General features: G+C 45.8%; 1 protein-coding gene and 1 pseudogene across 3 annotated transcripts in view; both read left to right on the plus strand.

The window, feature by feature from the left end:
- Window positions 1-8,716: 8,716 nt before the first annotated feature.
- The window catches only part of Slc36a1 (solute carrier family 36 member 1), a 41,997-nt gene continuing 31,042 nt past the window's right edge, over window positions 8,717-19,671 (plus strand). The window contains exon 1 of one of the 3 annotated variants that reach the window (XM_040748678.1): window positions 8,717-8,829. The gene's annotated coding sequence lies outside the window, so the exon portion shown is untranslated. Of the gene's footprint in view, window positions 8,830-16,004; window positions 16,143-19,671 lie in introns of those variants that run through there. The other 2 variants (XM_040748676.1, XM_005067750.4) reach the window with 2 other exon arrangements.
- LOC121141337 lies at window positions 11,797-13,282 on the plus strand (annotated as a pseudogene).

Consider the following 19,671-nt stretch of genomic DNA (forward strand, 5'->3'; position numbering starts at 1 on the left):
TGGTATTCCACCATGTCTGTGGCCATCTAATATGTATGTATGTATGTATGTATGTATGTATATATGTATATCTGTCCGTTCATTCTTCTGTCACCTTCCACGATTCCCTACCTTGCCTGCTGTGAACAGTGCTACAGTAAGTAGCTTCTTAGTGGATTAGGAAACGGAGATGAGGAACTGGGATGGATGCATATGGCAGAAGCACAGACACATACACAGACATATAAATAAAAAACAAGCCCAGCATGTTGGTACAAGCCTGTAATCTTTTGGGAGTTGGAGGTGATAGGGGTAGCTCACCTGAGATCGTATAATCTGGTCCAAACATTAGTACTGCTTTGGTTTAGAAGTTGGTGACTTCTACCTAAAAGGGAATTCATCACCCCATTCATATTCCAGTAGGAACTTCCTCCAGCCTGTGAGTGAGTGTAGCTGCCCACCCCCACCAGAATAACAATAATAGTCTTGTATATTGACTTCATCTCATACCCCAAGCTCCAGACCAAGGGTGTAACTTGAGGTAGGTGGCATCATCATCTCCCATTTGACAGATGAGAAAACTGAGTCTCAGAGGAGTTATTTTATGGTTAAAGGGACCAAGTTGGGACTCCAGGTGGTGCTTTGGTGTGATATTCTAGAGATGTATCTCTGAAGCAGCTGTTTTTCTCTATGTCTACCTGAAACTTTGTAGAGACTCTGCAATAGCTAAAACCCCTCCTGCAAGCACAGCCTATGTGGTCCAAAGCTTGGGAGTTTTGGGTATCACTCAATTCTCCAAATAAAATTTCAGGGCAGCAGAGATGGCCAAGTTTTCATTTCTTTCTCTAAGGACCTTTGCATTGTTTCTTTTGTTCTTCTTTCTTCTTTCCCCTTCTCCTTTTCTTCTTCATCCTTTTCTCCTTCACAGAGTTCTGTGTAGCCCAGGCTGGCCTCTACCCTGCTATGTAGCCAATCACCCCCAACTCCCAAGAAAGTATAATAGGCTTGCACCACCATGCTGGGCTTATTTTTTGTTTATATGTCTGTGTACACAATATGTGTGTCTGCCATGTGCATGCAGGAGCCCATGAAGGCCACAAGAGTGTATTGGATCCCTTTGAGCTGGAGTTATAGGTTGTTGGGTTGTTGGTAGCTGCCTTTGGTGTTGGGAACGGAACCCTGGAAGAACAGCCAGAGCTCTCAACTGCTGGTTTTTTGAGACAGGGTTTCTCTGTGTAGCTTTGGAGCCTATCCTGGCACTCATTCTGTAGATCAGGCTGGCCTCGAATTCTCAGAGATCCACCTGCCTCTGCCTCCCAAGTGTTGGGATTAAAGGTATGTGCCACCAATGCCCAGCAAGGCATCTCTCTTTTTAAAAATAATTTATTTTTATTTTATGCACATTGGTGTTTTACCTGCATGTATGTATGTGTGAAGGTATTGTACCCCTGGAACTGGAGTAACAGACAGTGGTGAGCTGAACTGCCATGTGGGTTCTGGGAATTGAACCCAGGTCCTCTGGAAGAGTATCCAGTGCTCTCAACCACTGATCCACCTCTCTAGCCCCATGAAGTATCTTTATAATGGGATTTTGGTATCTCTCACATTTCCATAGGTGGCTAAGTGTCCCCTCTACCCCTCTCTCTTAATTGAAAATAGTCGGGAGCAGTGGTGGAGTACGCCTTTAATCCCAGCACTGGGGTGGCAGAGGCAGGCGGATCTCTGGGAGTTCAAGGCCAGTCTGGTCTACAAAGTTACAAAGAGAAACTTTGTCTTGAAAAACCAAAACCATAACAAACAAAAAAAAAAAGAAAGAAAGAAAAAAGAAAAGATTCTTCTCTCACACAATATATCCAGATCATAGTTTCCCCTCTTCCCAGCTGTCCCCACCATCCCCCCTCCCCTGTGCCCCTCCCCTTTTGTTTCCCTTCAGAAAAGAGCACACCTCCAAGAGAAAATAACCAAATCTGACAAAACAAGATACAATAAAGCAAGGCAAAAGCTCTTATATCAAGGCAGGTCGAGGCAACCCAATAGGGGGAAAAGAGTCCCAAAAGTGGGTAAAAGAGTCGGAGACACACTGGTTCCCATAAAAGGAGTTAGGAGTGAGGAGTCCCACAAAACACCAAGCTAACAGTCATCACAACTACACAGAGGACCTGTGCAGACCTTTGCAGGCCCTGTGCTTGCTGCTTCAGTCTCAGTGAGACCATGTGAGCCATGCATAGCTGATTCAGTGGCCATGTTCTCCTGGTGTCCCCATCCCCTCTGGCTCCTACAGTCTTCCCTCCCCCTCTTCTGTGGGGTTTTCCTGAGCTCTGAAGGGAGGGACCTGATGGAGACCTCCAATTTAGACTCTACATAATGTCTGGCTGTGGCTCTCTGCACCTGCTTCCATCTGAAAGCACTTTCTTTTGTAGACAATGTCTTAAGATGAATTTACTGGGGGACATTGTTTAGGTTTAGGGAAGGGCTAGAAACTCAGGGTTCTACATCATTTGGATACCATGTGAGTTCATTTTATTTATTGCCTTAGACAAGATGTCTTCTGGGAAACATAAACTATTTCCTTGGGTAGTTAGGGCGTTATCAATAACATCCAAAGTCTCCTGCCTTTCTCAGCAGAAAATTCCCACTGTGATGAAAGGCTCTTCTCTTTCCCATGCTTTCCTTCTTATGTCCATAGGGTTTCCCTGTCTTTCTACCCAGGGAATTGTTACCCAGCCCTGGCCCCATTACTACTACCCAAGCAAACGAGGATGCATGGCTGCCTTGTTACTGCCTTGTTACTCGAATGGATGGGAGGATATACTCATCCATTCAACTAGCACTGACCGAGTCTCCTGCAGTTTCGGGTGGGGGAAAGGAGTTGTGTGGACTTTACTTCTTGCTTTCTTTGATTTAGCTTTCCATATTACTTATGTTGGAAACTAGGTCACTGACATTACCTGGTTTCCTCAGGTCTGGCGGGGTTGGTTTGGGGGCAGAGAGAGGGTTCTGTGGGGAAAGATTGCTGGAGGAGGGGCTTGTGCTGTGCCCATCTTGCTCTGCTTCTCCTCCCTGGATGCTCTGGCCTGATGTACGTTGTCTGCTCTCATGGGTAGACGCTGATGGTGCTGTGCTGTTAGGTCAGGGTCCCAGAACAACCACTCCCGAGGGAGTGTCTGTGTGCTCAAAACCAGGTCCAGGCTCATCCCAAAGAAAAGCCAGCGCCCAATGTCCAAGGGACAAGTGCTGGGATCAAACATCCCTTTATTCGGTAGCCAAAGAAAGGAGAAGCAGGAGGCTTGCTCGGGAGTTAACCTCTGAGCCAGCAGGTGGAGGAGTTACAGACAGGGAAGAAGAGGACCGGGCTAGTAAAGGCAGAGGACATGTATGCTCCTTCTGGGAAGAGGTGGAGACCTTCCAGGAAGCGGACACTACCTCTCCTTGCTTCTCTCCTGCTGTTTACAGTCATGGTGGCCCATAAGTGGTTTGAGCCTTGGAGGGAAGGAGGGAAGACGTTAGACAAGTCTAGGTGGAGTTAACCCTACATTACACTTAGGGACAAAATATTTCTCAAGTGTCTACAGTCAGGGCTGAATAGGTTCTGATATGAAGTATAAGATCAATGAGACAGATACAATATGATATATATGGGGTTTTTTATTGTTTCCTCACTGGGCTTTTGCAGACCTGATGGGGAAGCCCTGTGTATATCCCAATAAAGCACTGTTGGCCAATAGGGAAGCAAGATAGGTGGGACTAGGAGTTGAGGAGGAGTCTGGGAAAGAGACACAGGCAGGCATCATGTAGCCGCCATAGAGGTAAGAGGTCCAGACCCTTTCTCCGGTAAGAGAAATACTTAGATTAACAATTATGGGTTAAATACTTAAGTCAGAGATAGCCAGTAAGAAACAAGCAAACAGCCAACAGCTTCATAATTAATATACCATCCTGTGTGTTATTTGGGGACTGTGGCAGGGCCTAGGCGGCTGGCAAGGAAGGCTACACTCTACACAGACCAAAATGTAAAGTTGCTATTTAAGCAAAAATGGCCTTTGAGACTCCAAAGAGCAAGCTAGAGGTTGTTATTGCCATATGCTACATGGCAGGGTGAGTGAGATGGCTCATTGGATAAAGGTGCTTGTGGTCAAGCCCAAAGACCTCTCCATGCCAGCCTGACAACCTGAGTTTGATCTCCAGAGCCCAAATGAAGGTGGAAAGAAGAGAATCAATTCTGTAAAGCTGTCCTCTGACCTACACACACACACACACACACACACACACACACACACACACACACGGAAAAAAATCATACACATGAACAATCACCAGCTCAATACAAATGCGCCCCACTGGTGTATCAATTACACACATATACGTACCAATGTATCAATTGTGCACATGTACACACTAGTTTATCAATTATGTACATATACACTCCAGTGTGTCATTTATGTACATATGCACACCAGTGTATCAATTACACACATATACACACGAGTGTATTAATTATGTACATATACACACCAGTGTATCAATTATATACATACACACCCTGATCTATCAATTACACACATACACCTTGGAGAAGCAAGAGAATCAGTGGAGAGCTAGGCTGAAATTTCACACTAACTTTTGAAGCCACAGAGTTTTTTGTTACACAACTAAAAGCTTTAAAGGGCAGATTAAGGATACAGGAAGACCCAACAAAAGACTGTTAGAAAAAGAGAGGGGCTAGAATGGTCCCTGCTCAATGTTTGCAGGAGGTGAGATACGTTTCCATCACCTCTGCTTGCTTCTTCTGCCACCTCTCCCTCCTCTCCAGGCCCCTCTTATTTCCCACCCTTTTCCTTTTGAGACCGGGTCTCATGTAGCCCAGGCTACGTTGAACTTCCCTGCAGTGGAGGATGACTTAAGTTTCTGGTCCTCCTGCCTCAGCCTTCCTCGTGGAAGGCTTTTTAGGGAGCTGGGGGTGTAACCCAAGGGTTCATGTGTGCTAGGCAGACACTACCCACTGGGCTCCATCCCTGCCCTCTTTTTCCCTCCCAGTGCTATGTCTGGCGCACACTGGGTGCCTTTAATGCACTGTATTATTCTCCTGAATTGACTCTTTCAAGAACTGGTTGTCTTCTGAAATTTGCAAATGAAATGTCAAGCACTGAAGTCCAGATTTGAGCCCCACCCTCCCACCCACTCACAGCGACAAAGATGGAAGCAGTTCAGAAAATCCTCCCACGTCTAAGTTCAAGGCTGAGAAGCATGTTCTTAGCCACAGAGCTCCATGGAGTTAAGTAAGGAATAGGCATTTGGAGGCTTTCCCCCTCAACTTTAAGCATAGACTCAAAGGTGCAGACCAATATGGGTGGGGGACAGGCAGGAAGAGGAGATGTTTGGGATCTAAGGAAAACGGCAGACAGGGTATGCGTATGGATGCACAGCTACTTTGGTCTCCAGTGTTTCCAGGTGTGCAACTCACCCAGAATCCCATGGACATCCACCCTAGCAGGAAGACAGGTAGGGAGTGTAGTGCTCCTGATACAGATGAGGTCTATGAAGTCAGAGAGGTGTGACACCATGCCCAAGAGAAGTGGGGGAATATCTGGGAAATGGGTGCTCAATGCTGGTCCCTCTGACTCAGGATGCTGTCCAGGGGAGAGATGCTGTGGCATTGCACTTATGACATCTTCAGCCAACATTCCCCTTAAGAAGCTAGCTCATGGGACTGAAGGCAGGAAGGAAGCTAGCATTGGTCCAACAAACCAGGGCCACACGGGCCTCCTGCTAAGAAGTCTTAGACACTAGAAGAGCAGAGGTAGTGGGGCACACACACACACACACACACACACACACACTCACACGCACGCACACGTGCACACACATGCGCATGTATATACACACAAATAAATAAATGTAAAAAAATAAAAAGGAAAAACAACTGCAATTGTGCAAACCTCCTTGCAGGGGTTGCACTTTGTGCTCAGCCCAGCAGGGGGAGCACCATCAGGGTGGAGAGGAGACTATCTTGCCCCCCAGAGTATATAACATCTCCCTATCAAAAGCATGGAAAAACAATAGAGACTGCACTGGCCCCAAGACTGAAGAAAATGCTACAGTCCTTATTTATGGTGCTGGATGTTTAGAAAACTCACCAAGTACTGGCACTCTGTTGCCAACGGGGGACCAAAAGGAAGCTGTTGAAAAAGAACATGGGGGGCTGACACAGCTGAGCACTTGCCACACGTGCACGAGGCCCTAGGTTCAGTCCCCAGCTTGGCTTTAGAAGGAGCGAGCGGAGAATGTGGGAGGACCGGCCAGGGCAGCCAGACAGTGGGACTGTAAGCCCTGGTGTTTGAACTGAACAGCTTTGTTGTCTTAGACCGTGCATTGCTTGACATTATTTATTCATGGATGGGGTGGCCTCCTGGGGACACAGTTATGACACAGTGCTGCATCGCACATCCCCTATATGAGTACTCAAAAGTTTCTATATGTATTCATTTTAATCCATCGAGTCCAATTAGAGCTCCTGCTGGAATGCTGACTGAGCTCACACAGGTAACCAGAGACACAATGCTGCCCTGGATGCAATGGCCTGCCATGTCCAGCAGTCAGGGTTTCATAGCACTCTTCCCCACCCTCTGGCTCTTACATACTTTCCATTGTACATTCATTCAAAAGATTCAGGAGATGAGAAAGACTTGGAGATGTTTTGAACTGCTTTCCAATGATGAATTTTTAAAAATCTTTTTTCAAAGATTTATTTATTTATTATGTCTACAGTGTCCTGCCTGCATGTATCCCTGCAGGCCAGAAGAGGGCACCAGATATCATTACGGATGGTTGTGAGCCACCATGTGGTTTCTGGGAATTGAACTCAGGACCTCTGGAAGAGCAGCCACTGCTCTTAACCTCTGAGCCACCTCTCCAGCCCTGACGAATTCTAAATTAACATTCTTGTGCCAATGTCCACATATGCCAGTTGGAGATGCTCCAAAGTCTATAGAAACTTAATTTGAATACCACGGTACTAGAATTATCACACAGGGCCTTTTCATTTTTCTGACTCACAGATGGACAAAATGAGGACCACTAAGAAAAGATTTTCCCAGCATCCCACAGCTTTCTCTTACTTTATTATCAGTGTTTCACTAATCATACAAGTTATCGGGGTTCACTGTCTTCACACACACACACACACACACACACACGGATGTGTGGATCTTGACATCTGTTCTTCCATCCTCAACCCCTCTTTCCTTCCCCTCCCTGCCACTGCCAGCATCCTTCCTAGTCTCTAGAAGTCTGTGCTAGTTACTTTTTGCTGTTGTGATAAAATGCCATGACACATACAAACACAAGTGGCAGAGGGAAAGATAAGACCCACATGACAGATGATGTGGGATGCCCTTCTGTAGGCTATGAATATGTTTATTAACATTGGTTAATAAAGAAGCTGATTTGACCAATAGCCAGGCAGAATAGAGCCAGGTGGAAAATCCAAGCAAAGATAAGGAAAAAAGAAGGCGGAGTCTGGATGACATGAGCAGTCACTGGGAAGCAAGATGTGAGGTAACAAGCCATAAGCCTCGTGGTAAAATATAGGTTAATAGAAATGGGTTAATTTAAGTTGTAAGAGATAGTTAATAATAAGCCTGAACTAATAGGCCAAACAGTTTGTAATTAACAGTAAGCCTCAGAGTGGTTATTCGGGAACTGGTAGGCAACAGAGACACTTCCAGCTATAGACATGTAAGATCGTATCTTCCTGATTACTCAGCCAATGAGGAAATGGAGGAAGGGGCTTATATTAGGGCTATAGAAACAGCTCTCTGTGCTAAATCAACGCCTGTCATCCTGACCCGACATCTGACCTTGCAAAGATGTAAAATAAACATCCCCAGTATGGTAAAACAAGCATCGCCAGTGTCACTTCTCTGAGTCTCCCGTGCTCTTATTATGAAGTTGATGTCTTTGTTTCTCATCATCATCACCCCCGGAAACATAGGCTCAGTGCCACAACTTACATTCTTGCCACCTTAGGCTGCCCCCATCCCAAGAACTTTATCTTCTCGAGATAGTTTCTAGTGCTTTTTTAAAATTATTTCTGGCCTCTGTCGTACTGGAAGGGTTATGGAAGGCAGCTAGAACTGGTGTTAAGGGATAGCCCTCCACATCTCCCATTCTGGCCCTTCTTATGGCAGATTGTGAGCAAGGACACCTCCAGTCTGAGTGAGGAGATATGTGTTCTCACCTGAGCACATGATAGATTGTGATCAGGGAACTCTTGAGGTTGAAGTGTGGGGTCACAGTAGGACCCCAGGTTTTGACGCGTCGGGAAGCATGACTGTGTACAAAGGTCTGGCTTCCCATGGGTGAAGAGAGCATGCTGCAGCAGGCTGTGTGAAAGCAACTCGGAAATGTGATAGTGGTTCTGAGGCTGACCGTGGGTTCACCCCATCACCTCCAGAGAGAGAGAGTTCTGGAAGCAGGGGAGAGAAAGACCCAGAGGGCAAGAAGCCTGAGAGAGATGGCTTCTTTCTACTCAATTCACGAGGGAGGAGTTGGAGTCCAGAGGAAAGGGTACTGCTCCCAAGCGGTGGAGTTACGCTCTGCCTTTCCCTGTGGCTCCCACATCAGTGCTTGGGTGCGACACAGAAAGTATTGCCCTCATCTAAGTGACCAGGGCCCTTTGTTACCATTGTGAGGTAATGCCAGGTCTGCCAAACCCACAGCTGGGGATTTAGGGCTTGCTCTACATTTCATAATCTGCCTGGACCCGACCCTTGGAACAGTCTTCTTCATCAGTGTCTTTTTCTGCTAGTTGGCCGGAAGACTAAAGTCAGGAAGCTGTGGGCTAACTAAGAGGTGAGGGAAGGGGAGGAACAAAGGGAGGGACAAAGACTGTAAACATTTTCAGCTGAGGTGTGGCTGGAGCAGTGGAGATACTGAGACATACAATGTGTTCCTGGAGATTCCTCCAGCACAGCCCGACTTTAAAGATGTATTTTATTATTCGTGTGTGTGTGTGTGTGTGTGTGTGCGTGCGTGCGCGTGTGTGTGCACGCGCATATGACATACATGTGTGTATGTGTGCGTGCAGGTGAAGCACAAGTGTGTATGTGCACATGACGTACATGTGTGTATGTCTGTGTGTGCACATGAAGCACATGTATGTGCGCATGACATACATTTGTGTGTGTGTGTGTGTGCACATGAAGCATAGATGCTCTTGGACACAGAGGAGTAAGTTGGATCCCCTGGAGCTGAGTATAGATGATTGTGAGCCACCTTACATGGGATCTGATCTTGGGCTCTCTGCAAGGAAAGTACACACCTAAAGTCTGAGCCATCTCCCCAGCACCCAAATTTGTTTTAAATTATAAGTAGCACTTGTTTGAGTTTCCTATTCCTTCTATGATAACTCTACACAGATTTTTAAGACATAAGTTTATTCACTCATAGCACTGTAGGTTGGGAGTCCCAAAGTCATGTTGTCCTCAGGGCTCAGTCGTTCTGAGGCTTTAAGGAAGATGTCGCTTCTTTGCTCTTCAGCTTTTAGAGGATCCTGTAGACTTTAGCCTCTTGGCTCTTCCTTCTATGCTCCCAATTGGTAGGAGACCATCTTCCTACCCCACACTCTTCCCTCCCTCCTATATACCCCGATCATCCTGGTTAACCTCACTTCAAGTTCTTTAGTTGAGTCACAACCACAAGGCCCCTCTGTTGTCTAAGGGAGCCTTCTCACAGGTTCTGGGATTAAGAGCCATCTCTGGAGGCCATCATCATCTTGACTACATTAGAGTTTCCTAAGCTTCTTCCCAACTCTGACCTCTTTCTGCCTGAGAAAGTTGTTTTGTTTGTTTGTTTGTTTTCTTTGTGAACGTGGGTGTACAGGTATATACAATAGATATAAGCATCAGATGTTTACTAGTAACAAATCATAATTATATTTACTTTAAAACTGTTCTGTCTCTGGGCACGTGGTGCACACCTCTAGTCCCAACACCCAGGAGGCAGGGACAGGCAGATCTCTGTGAGTTCGAGACCTGTATGGTCTACAGAGCGAGTTCCAAGACAGCCAGGACTACACAGAGCAGTGTTTCTCATCCTGTGGGTCGCAAATCCCTTTAGGGACCAAACAACCCTTTCACAGGGTTGCATTTCAGATATCCTGCATATCAGATTTTACCTTACAATTCATAACAGTAGAAAATTACAGCTATGAAACAGCAACAAAATTAGTTATGGTTGAGAGTCACTACAACATGAGGAATCGTATTAAAGCACTGAAGCATTAGGAAGGCTGAGAACTGACACAGAGAGACTCTGTCTCAAAAAACAAAACAAAAAATGTTCTTTCAATCATAAATTCTGAGAATGTTGCTTTGGATAAACACATAGTATGGCACGGAAGAAGTATGTGTAGGGTCCTTTCAGAAATTGTTGGGAAATTTGTCTTATCTCAAGTCAAGACAGTGGTTTTTAAAAACAACACACAAGTCAGCAACTAAATTACAATTTGAAAAGTTAAAAAATTGTATGTATGTATGTATGTATGTATGTATGTATGTACGTACGTATATGTGTGTGCCTGCTTCCTATATATGCACCACAGGTGCCATGGAGTGGAGCAGGCTTTCTTGGACTACCATCCCCCACATCATGATATGGAGACTTATTATTATGAATGCTTGGTCTTAGCTTTGGCTTGCTTTTAGCTATCTCTTTTAAAAAACTTTAATTAACCATTTCTATTAACCTATGTGCTGCCCTGAGACTTCTTTACCTCATCTAAGCACTGTCCATCCTTCTTTCCTGATTCCTCCATGTCTGTCTGTCCCTGGCTGGATGGTCCTTGTCTATCTGTCTGGCTCCCCTTTTCTCTCTGACTGCCAACCCTGCCTATGCCTCCTCTGCCTAGCTATTGGCCATCAGCTTTTTATTAGACCAACCAGGTGCCTTAGGCAGGCAAGGTAAAACAGCAACACATCTTTTTTGGTGAGTTATTCATTTATTAAACAATGCTGCTGCTAAAGTGGTAGCTCGTAGGATTAACCCCTTAATTCATCATCAATTACTTACCCTTCCTTCCTCTTTATCACCTACTGGAATTATATATCAACAAGGTAATGAATGGTATTATAGAAATGTATACATGTCACAATTCTCTGCAATGATCTGTAACTCCTTATTTACAAAAAATTATAGACTTGATAAGGATGGGAAAACACTTTTTAAAAACAACTTACTGATAAAGAGCCCACAGAAATCATTGTGCTACTAAATAAAACGTAGATTATTCCATACCGATAATAATTGGCTGGTAACATTAACGTGTTACTTAGGATATATAGATAACAATATCCTGAAGATTCCCTTCAAGATTTTTTTAAGCCACCCCATAGGTATTACCTAAAATTACATCTAAAAATCCTGTAGAGGTTGCTTTTTTCTATTTTATTCATTTTTTATTTAAGTTAGAAACAAGCTTGTTTCACATGTCAATCCCAGATCCCTCTCCCTCCCCTCCTTTCCTGCCCTCCCCCCCAGGCACCCCAGTCTCTGCAATACATCTTTACATAGTTAAACAGTTATTCTGCAACACAAACAAATGCAACACATCTTTACATAGTTAAACAAATATTCTACTACACAACAATGGGGGACAGAAAACAGCATAGGATACCCTGGAACTGAAATGACTGGTGGTTGTGAGCTGCTGTATAGGTGCTGGGAACAGAGTCTGGGTTCCCTTCAAGTCCTGAAAACCCAATTTTAAAAATTAAACCTTTTGCTTTCTTTTTCACAATGGGTTTGCCGTCAGAACGCAGGTTTTGTGAAAACCACCACTAATTCAAATCCAACATGGGGAAGGAAAAGACTCACATCAACATCATTGTCATTGGACACGTAGATTCAGGCAAGTCCACCACCACCATCCACCTGATCTACAAATGCGGTGGAATCGACAAACGAACCATTGAAAAGTTTGAAAAGGAGGCTGCCGAGATGGGAAAAGGCTCCTTCAAGTATGCCTGGGTCTTGGACAAACTGAAAGGTGAGCATGGTATTACTATTGACATCTCCCTGTGGAAATTTGAGACCAGCAAATACTATGTGACCATCATTGATGCCCCAGGACACAGAGACTTTATCAAAAACATGATTACTGGCACATCTCAGGCTGACTGTGCTGTCCTGATTGTTGTTGCTGGTATTGGTGAATTTGAGACTGGTATCTCCAAGAACGGGCAGACCTGTGGGCATGCCCTTCTGGCTTACACCCTGGGTGTGAAACAGCTAATTGTTGGTGTCAACAAAATGGATTCCACCTACCCACTCTACATCCAGAAGAGATTTGAGGAAATTGTGAAGGAAGTAACATGCTGGAGCTTAGTTCTAATATGCCTTGGTTCAAGGGATGGAAAGTCACCCGTAAAGATGGCAGTGCCAGTGGTACCACACTGCTGGAAGCTTTGGATTGTATCCTACCACCAACTCGTCCCACCGACAAGCAGCTGTGACTGCCTCTCCGGATGTCTATACAATTGGTGGTATTGGGACTGTTCCTGTGGGCCGAGTGGAGACTGGTGTTTTAAAACCTGGAATGGTGGTCACCTTTGATCCAGTCAATGTAACAACAGAAGTAAAGTCTGTTGAAATGCACCATGAAGCTTTGAGTGAAGCTCTTCCTGGAGACAATGTAAAGAACATGTCTGTCAAAGATGTCAGATGTGGCAACGTTGCTTGTGACAGCAAAAATGACCCACCAATGGAAGCTGCTGGCTTCACTGCTCAGGTGATTATCCTGAACCATCCAGGCCAAATTACTGCTGGCTATGCTCCTGTACTGGATTGTCACACAGCTCACATAGCATGCAAGTTTGCCGAGCTTAAAGAAAAGATGATCAACATTCTGGTAAGAAGCTGGAGGATGGCCCTAAATTCTTGAAATCTGGTGATGCAGCCATCGTGATGTGGTTCCTGGCAAGCCCATGTGTGTTGAGAGCTTCTCTGACTGTCTTCCACTGGGTCATTTTGCTGTTCCTGACATGAGGCAGACAGTTGCTGTGGGTGTCATCAAAGCTGTGGACAAGAAGGCAGCTGGAGCTGGCAAGGTCACCAAGTCTGCCCAGAAAGCTCAGAAGGCTAAATGAATATTATCCCTAACACCTGCCATCCCAGTCTTAATCAGTGGTGGAAGAACGGACTCAGAACTGTTTGTCTCAATTGGCCATTTAAGTTTAATAGTGAAAGACTGGTTAATGATAACAATGCATCGGAAAACCTTCAGGAGGAAAGGAGAATGTTTTGTGGACCATTTTTTTGTGTGTGTGGCAGTTTTAAGTTATTAGTTTACAAAATCGGTACTTTTTAATGAAAATAACTTGACCAAAAATCTGTCACAGAATTTTGAGACCCATTAAAACACAAGTTTAATGAGAAAAAATTAAACCTTTTAATCCAATCCAAGGATGGACTGATTTGGCACTTACATGCTGAGGAATGATCCTAGGGAAGTGCTAAAAGCCTTTGTTTTTCATAACTCTGCTTTGTGTTTCTGTAAGAGTAGGAACTGATATATAGTAAAAGTTTTCAGTTTATAACATATAATGCAAAAATCTGAAATATAACCGAGGTTTTTCAGGCTACGTTTGGTGGTGGTGTGTGCTATGACCATGTACATAGTATGTGTGTTATGTGCTCAGAGCCAATCCATTTTGATGCAACCATGGTGAGCACTCACAGAAATGCCCCAGATTCTGCACACATTTGATTTTGAAGTAATTTTTTTTGTTGCTGCACATTTAGAAACCTTTGACCAGTACTGCATTTTCACAACCTCCACAGTTAGTTACATGATGCCATATGGGGCCACGATCCACAGATTAGGTAGTCAAGTTTTACCCCACATAACCCTGATTACCTATAATAATTCCATTATAATCCTGATGGTCACACAGTCTCTTTGATTCTCCCGTCTCCAACTGAACATAACGCTAGGATGTTCCTCTTGCTCAGTGCGTTCAGAAAGGGATAACATTTTGAAAGCTCTTGATATAAAAGAACAAGGCTGATGTTGGCTAGCCGTAATTGTCTCAGGAGCTCCAGGTACCTTAAGACCTGACCAGTTGTGCTAATCTTGGTTTGGTAGCAAGGACAGGGTTGTGCCTCCCCTGGGTCCATGTGTTCTGACACTCCTGTCATTTGATCTTGCCTGCAGGTCAGTGCATGCTGTAAACTGGTGCACCCCTTCTTAGGGAACATTTTGGCATCATGCTCCCTATCCTCAAGCCTCTGTTCCTACAGGGCTCCCACTTCTCCTTCACACAAAGTGTGCGAGTGTTGGGGCTGCTGGAAGGGCAGTCCAATTTAACTCCAGAATGAATGGAATCTTGAATGGTTTGCACTTTCCTGGCACTTCAATTGCCATGTCTGTAATTTTAATAGCTTTTTTTCAACTGGGAACGGAACTGAGGTGCTTCTGGTGGCACTCACCTGTGCTGCATCACATGACACGATCACACACACACACACACACACACACACACACACACACACACACACACACACCAGGCAGGTTCTCTGTCCCTGAGCTGGAGGCCCAGCTTTGGCTGTATCTTTACTATTTTGCCATAATGTATCTTAAAATACTTTGTTGCTAAATTATTTCCACAGTATTTTTTTAAAGTGCATTGTCTCCTTTCATGTTCTCAAAAACCATAAGAGTCAAAACAGGTTAGGGAGATAGCTCAGTTGAGAAGTACTTATTGTGCAAGCACAAAGACTCAAGTTTGATCCCTGGCACCTATATAAAAAAGCTGGACGTGGCGGCACTGGCCACCTTCCCCAGTGCTGGGAAGGTGAAGATGGGCAGATCTCTGGGTCTCATGGGACACCCAGGCTAGTTTATTTGATGAGTTCCAGGGTCCAGAGAGAGACACTCCCCCTCTCTCCCTCCCTTCCTCCCTCCCCCCTCTCTCAAAACAAAATGGTGAGGGCTAGCAGAAGGGCTGAGCTGGTACGTTGGGGCAGAGACTGCAGGAAGTGCTAGCCTAACAGCTCATCAAGTCAGTCTGCTAATGTGGGGCTCTCAGCAGGAGGAGAATCCAAATCTTCCCACATCTTTCCTGATACCACTCCTAGGTGGGGATCTTGGACCAGCAAGTGTGGACAGGGGCTCTGGAAGTTGTATTGCTTTTTCTTTTCCTTTCTTAAAAATGGCCTTTCACATTTGTTTATTAATTACTGAGTGTGTGTGTGTGTGTGTGTGTGTATGTGTACAGAGTATATATGTGTGTCTCTGTGTGTCGTGTATGGAGTATATGTGTGTGTGTGTGGTATATGGAGTGTATGTATGCATGTGTATGTGTGTGTGTTGGGGGCAGGGCAGGGCAGAGGGAAGTCAGATGGAGACATTTTCTCCTGGAGTTGCTGTCTCCATCTTAATTTTTTTAAGACAGGGTCTCTCAGTCTCTCACTGAACCTGAGGGTCACTGTTTTGGCTAGATCAGTTAGTTGCTGAAGAGATCCCATAATCTTTCTGTCTCTGGACCCAAGCCCTGGTGTTATGGCACACATTGCCATGCCTGGCTTTCTTATGTGGGTGCTGGGAATCTAACTCAGGTCCTCACTATACCCAGTGAACAATTTCTCCAACACACATCCCTTTAAAAAACTTAAATTGAAGCAAGGTGTCTTTAAGTCACCCAAGCTGACCTTGAACTCACTCTGTAACCAAATAGGCCATGAACTTTGATTCTTCCTGGCTCTGGGATTGCAATCTTGTACCACCAGGCCTGGCTGCATGATTTCCCCCATCCCCCAAAAGATGCGTATCATTGATATACCTTATAAAAATGGGGACAGTCGGTGTCGTGCTCCCTCCTTTCCCCCTCTCCTCCTCCTACCCAGTCGCCTTAGCTGTCATGGACCCAGAAGCGCATCCCTTCCTGCAGCGGCGGCTGGTGGCCACCAGGTGGCGCTGCAGATCAAGGGTCTGGGAGGAGGAGCGTGGAGCGCGGCAGCACATGACTTGGGCTGGGGAGCCGGCGTCACGTGACGGGGCCCGGAAGCGGCTGTCCAGGCGACTAAAATACGATGGCTAGGGGTCGGTGCTGAGACTGTGCGGGGTGGGTTGAGCTGTAACTGGAGCCCAGGCCGGACAGGGCCGAGCGGTGAGTAGTGCGTGCTCTGCGCTGCGGTATCGAGTCACCTCTTGCTGTAGAGCCCGGCGCCGCGTCCTCCCACTAAGGTGCTGCTCAGGGACAGGTCACCCGTGGGGTGGGGTCTCCCGAGTCCCTTTGGCAGGTGTGCAGTTCCGGTTCCTAGATGGAGAAGGTCTCACTGATGCCCAGCTCCGGTCAAACCCACGTTTCCCAATGCGGCTGGACGAGCCATGCCCTTGCCTTCGGTCACAGGGTACCAGACTGCAACTCTCCTGCTCCGATGGGAGGGGAAACTGAGACCCAGGGTTGTGTGGTGCTTTCGAAATATCCCTGCGGCAGGGTGTCAGCTTCAGCAGCTGTTTGCCTTCTGCCACGTCGCCTTCTGCGGGAAAACTCGCCCTGCGAAGAGCCACTTGTCCCTTCCTCCGTGGGTCGTGTCATTGTTTAGCTCTGCTCTGCCTGGGTTCTCTGCACCAGGCTTGGGCTCTGGGTGTGGTTCTGTTTACTGATTTTTTTTTTTTTTGCACACTCGTCACTCTGTAGGCTTCGTTTCTAACCATCCTGCAGTTTTGTGTAAGTCACACGGAAATATGAAGTAGGAGCTGGAATAGGCTAGAGGAGCCAGGGCGTGGAGAAGCCCTGATGTGAACTTGAAGACCGTTTGTTTGCTTTGGTTTTTTTTTTTTCCCCGTAATTTGGCAGATTTTGGTAGCGACTGCCTATGTGGATGCATTTGAGGGGAGGGGACGGGGAGCTTGTTGAAACAGGTTAGCAACATAGTGTCCTGGAAGGAACTGACACTGGGGAATCTCACAGTATGTTTTAGCTTTTGCCTCTTGCTTGACGCCTAGGGTGACTCGGAATCCTCAGCTGGTTTACATTTTTCAGTATATGGTAATAGGGCTGATTGAATCTCCTGGTGTCCTTTTGTTCCGACATTCTCATCATTGAGGTCTGTTTGTTTGCTTTCATTCGGACAGATTTCACACTCCTTGTACACAAGGACTAGATCTCCTTCTGGAAGGAATTTTACCTGTACTCATTCCTGATTGTCTTGAATGAACTCCCCCTCCCCATTATGGCTAAACTAGACACTGGCAACTTATCTTTCTCACAACCAAGACCTTTTTGGGCTCTTGTTTGCATTCTAATTTACAGTAACCAACAGGTATATTTAGCATATAGGGTTTTGTTTTGTTTTTTGTTTTGGTTTGGATGGAACCCAGGGCCTTGGACACACTAAGCAAGCACTCTTCCCTTAGATTACATCCCGGCCTTTAATTTTCATCTATGGACCATATTTCTTTAAAGATGTTCTTGAGGTTGAAAGTAAGAGGTGTGGTTCTCAGCACTTAGCTTCAACTTGAGGCTGTGTCTGCCCTGGAGGCATATGTGCTTGCTGAAACCTCTTTGGTTTTATGTCTCTATTTTCTCTTTAAGCACTGTGGCTGTTTGCTTGGCCTCATCCATAGCTGTCTTAGTCTATCCCTGAGTCTAGGATAGAAGGGTTTGTTTATTCTGTTATTCTGGAGACTACAGTTGAGATCAGTGTAGTAAGGGAAGTGGTTTTGAGCATGAAACTTCCAAGGAATCAGTTCTGTTTTGTGTTGGATGCAGTGTGGAGTTCCCCGTCACCACATGGAATTGTCATTGGGCGTTTAGTTGATTACCTTGGGGGATGTTGCAGGTGAAAAGGCTGTGTTAGATAGAGAGCTGACCTCAATACTGTTCTGTTTTCCTTCTCTCTTTCCCCCTCTCCTTTTCCCTCTTTCCAAATGTCTTTCCTCCTAACTCCTCTCCCCCCTTTCCCTGTCTCCTATCTCCCTCCCTTTTCCTTTCTCTGTGTATGTGTGCATGAGTGTGTGTGAGTGTGTGTGTGTGTGTGTGTAAGTCAGAGCACAACCTTAGGTGATGTTCCCCAGGCACTATCTACCTTTGCTGAGACAGTCTCTTTCTCCTTGCTGATTGATTAGGTTGGGCTGGCCATGAGCCCCATGGCTTCTCCTGGCTCCACCTCTCCAACACCAGGATTATGAAGGCATCATTGTGCTGGCATTTTCACTTGGATTTGGGAATTGAGCTCAGATCTTTGTGTTTGCAAGATTTTCCTGACAGCTAGCTTGCCCACACCCCGTTTTCTTCCTTTTTGCCCCAGCTCCCCACTTCATGAGAGTCTCAGCTCTCAAGCTTCCTGGTTTCTTGTTGCTTCTTCCCATCTTGAAGCCAGACCTTGTGTTGGGCGGGTGAATGGCTTTGTTTCTGCTTTCACTGGCCATGAAGCTGCTGCTGATCTTTTCTAGACCCATGCTCCACCTCACAGGTTGGCACATAAGGTACATAGTGTGGAAACCGTGGGATGCTGAGTCTGAGGCTCAATGCATTGCTCTTGGAAACTTGGACACCCAAGCCAGGACTCACTGACAGGCTCGTGTGTGTGTGTGTGTGTGTGTGTGTGTGTGTGTGTGTGTGTGTGTTTGTGGGGACTCCTCTGTGCTGCTTTTCTCCATGAATTCAGCAGTCTGTCTGTGGGGGGCATTTCAGGACTTTGTTGCTTAGCTTAACATATCCAAGTTAGGGACCCGTATCAGTCCTTGTGCTAGTTTGATTTCTGTTGCTGTGACAAACACCGTGGCCAAAAGCAACTTGGGGAGGACAGGCTTTATTACATCTTATAATGAACGGCTTGAGGGCAGGAACTCGGCAAGGCAGAACTGAAGCGGAGGCCAGGAGGAACACTGCTCCCTGGCTTGCTCCCCATGGTTGCTCAGCCTGCTTTCTTACACCATCCAGGACCACTTGCTCATGGGTGGTACCACCTACAGTGAACTGGTCCCTCCCACATCAATCATTAATCAAGGAGATGCTTCACAGACTCAGCTCCATGGCAATCTGATGGAGGCATTTTCTAAATCGAGATTCCCTTTTCCTGGGTGACTGTGATGGCCATTCTTTCTTGTTAACTTGACTACAACTGGAATTAACCAAAACCCCAGCAGCTGGGTATACCTGTGAGGAGTTTTTTTTTTCTTAATTAAATCACTTGGAACGGGAAGGCCACTTTTAATCCAGATCTTTTGAGGTGGGAAGATCCACCTTTAGTCTGGACCACACCTTCTGCTGGCAGCCTGTGTAAAGGACACGGAAGAAGGAAGAGATCTCTGCCTGCTTGCTTTTGCTAGTGAGTTCGTTCCTCCACTGTAATTAGAGCCTACTTCTTCAGGGGCCCAGCGCACAATGAAGAAAGGCCAGCTAAGACATCCAGCCTGTAGACTAAATAGTTACCGGGTTCTTGTCAGTCCTGTTCCTCTAGAGAATCCCGTCTAATACAGTGATGCTGGCTTGAGGTGCCAAGTTGACAAAAATCGGGACAGTCCGGTAGTGTTTTAACTGGGAAAAGCACTGCAAATTTTGTGTAAAGGATCTTTCTCTGGTCCAGAGTATCTCTATGGTAACAATCACTACCATCACTGAAGGTCCACTGTGTGCCAGGCAACACGCCTGACTTTTATCTTCCTAACATTATTACAGCTTGGTGTGC

Source organism: Mesocricetus auratus, unplaced genomic scaffold (genome assembly GCF_017639785.1).
Source record: "Mesocricetus auratus isolate SY011 unplaced genomic scaffold, BCM_Maur_2.0 Super-Scaffold_100007, whole genome shotgun sequence".
Taxonomy (NCBI): domain Eukaryota; kingdom Metazoa; phylum Chordata; class Mammalia; order Rodentia; family Cricetidae; genus Mesocricetus; species Mesocricetus auratus.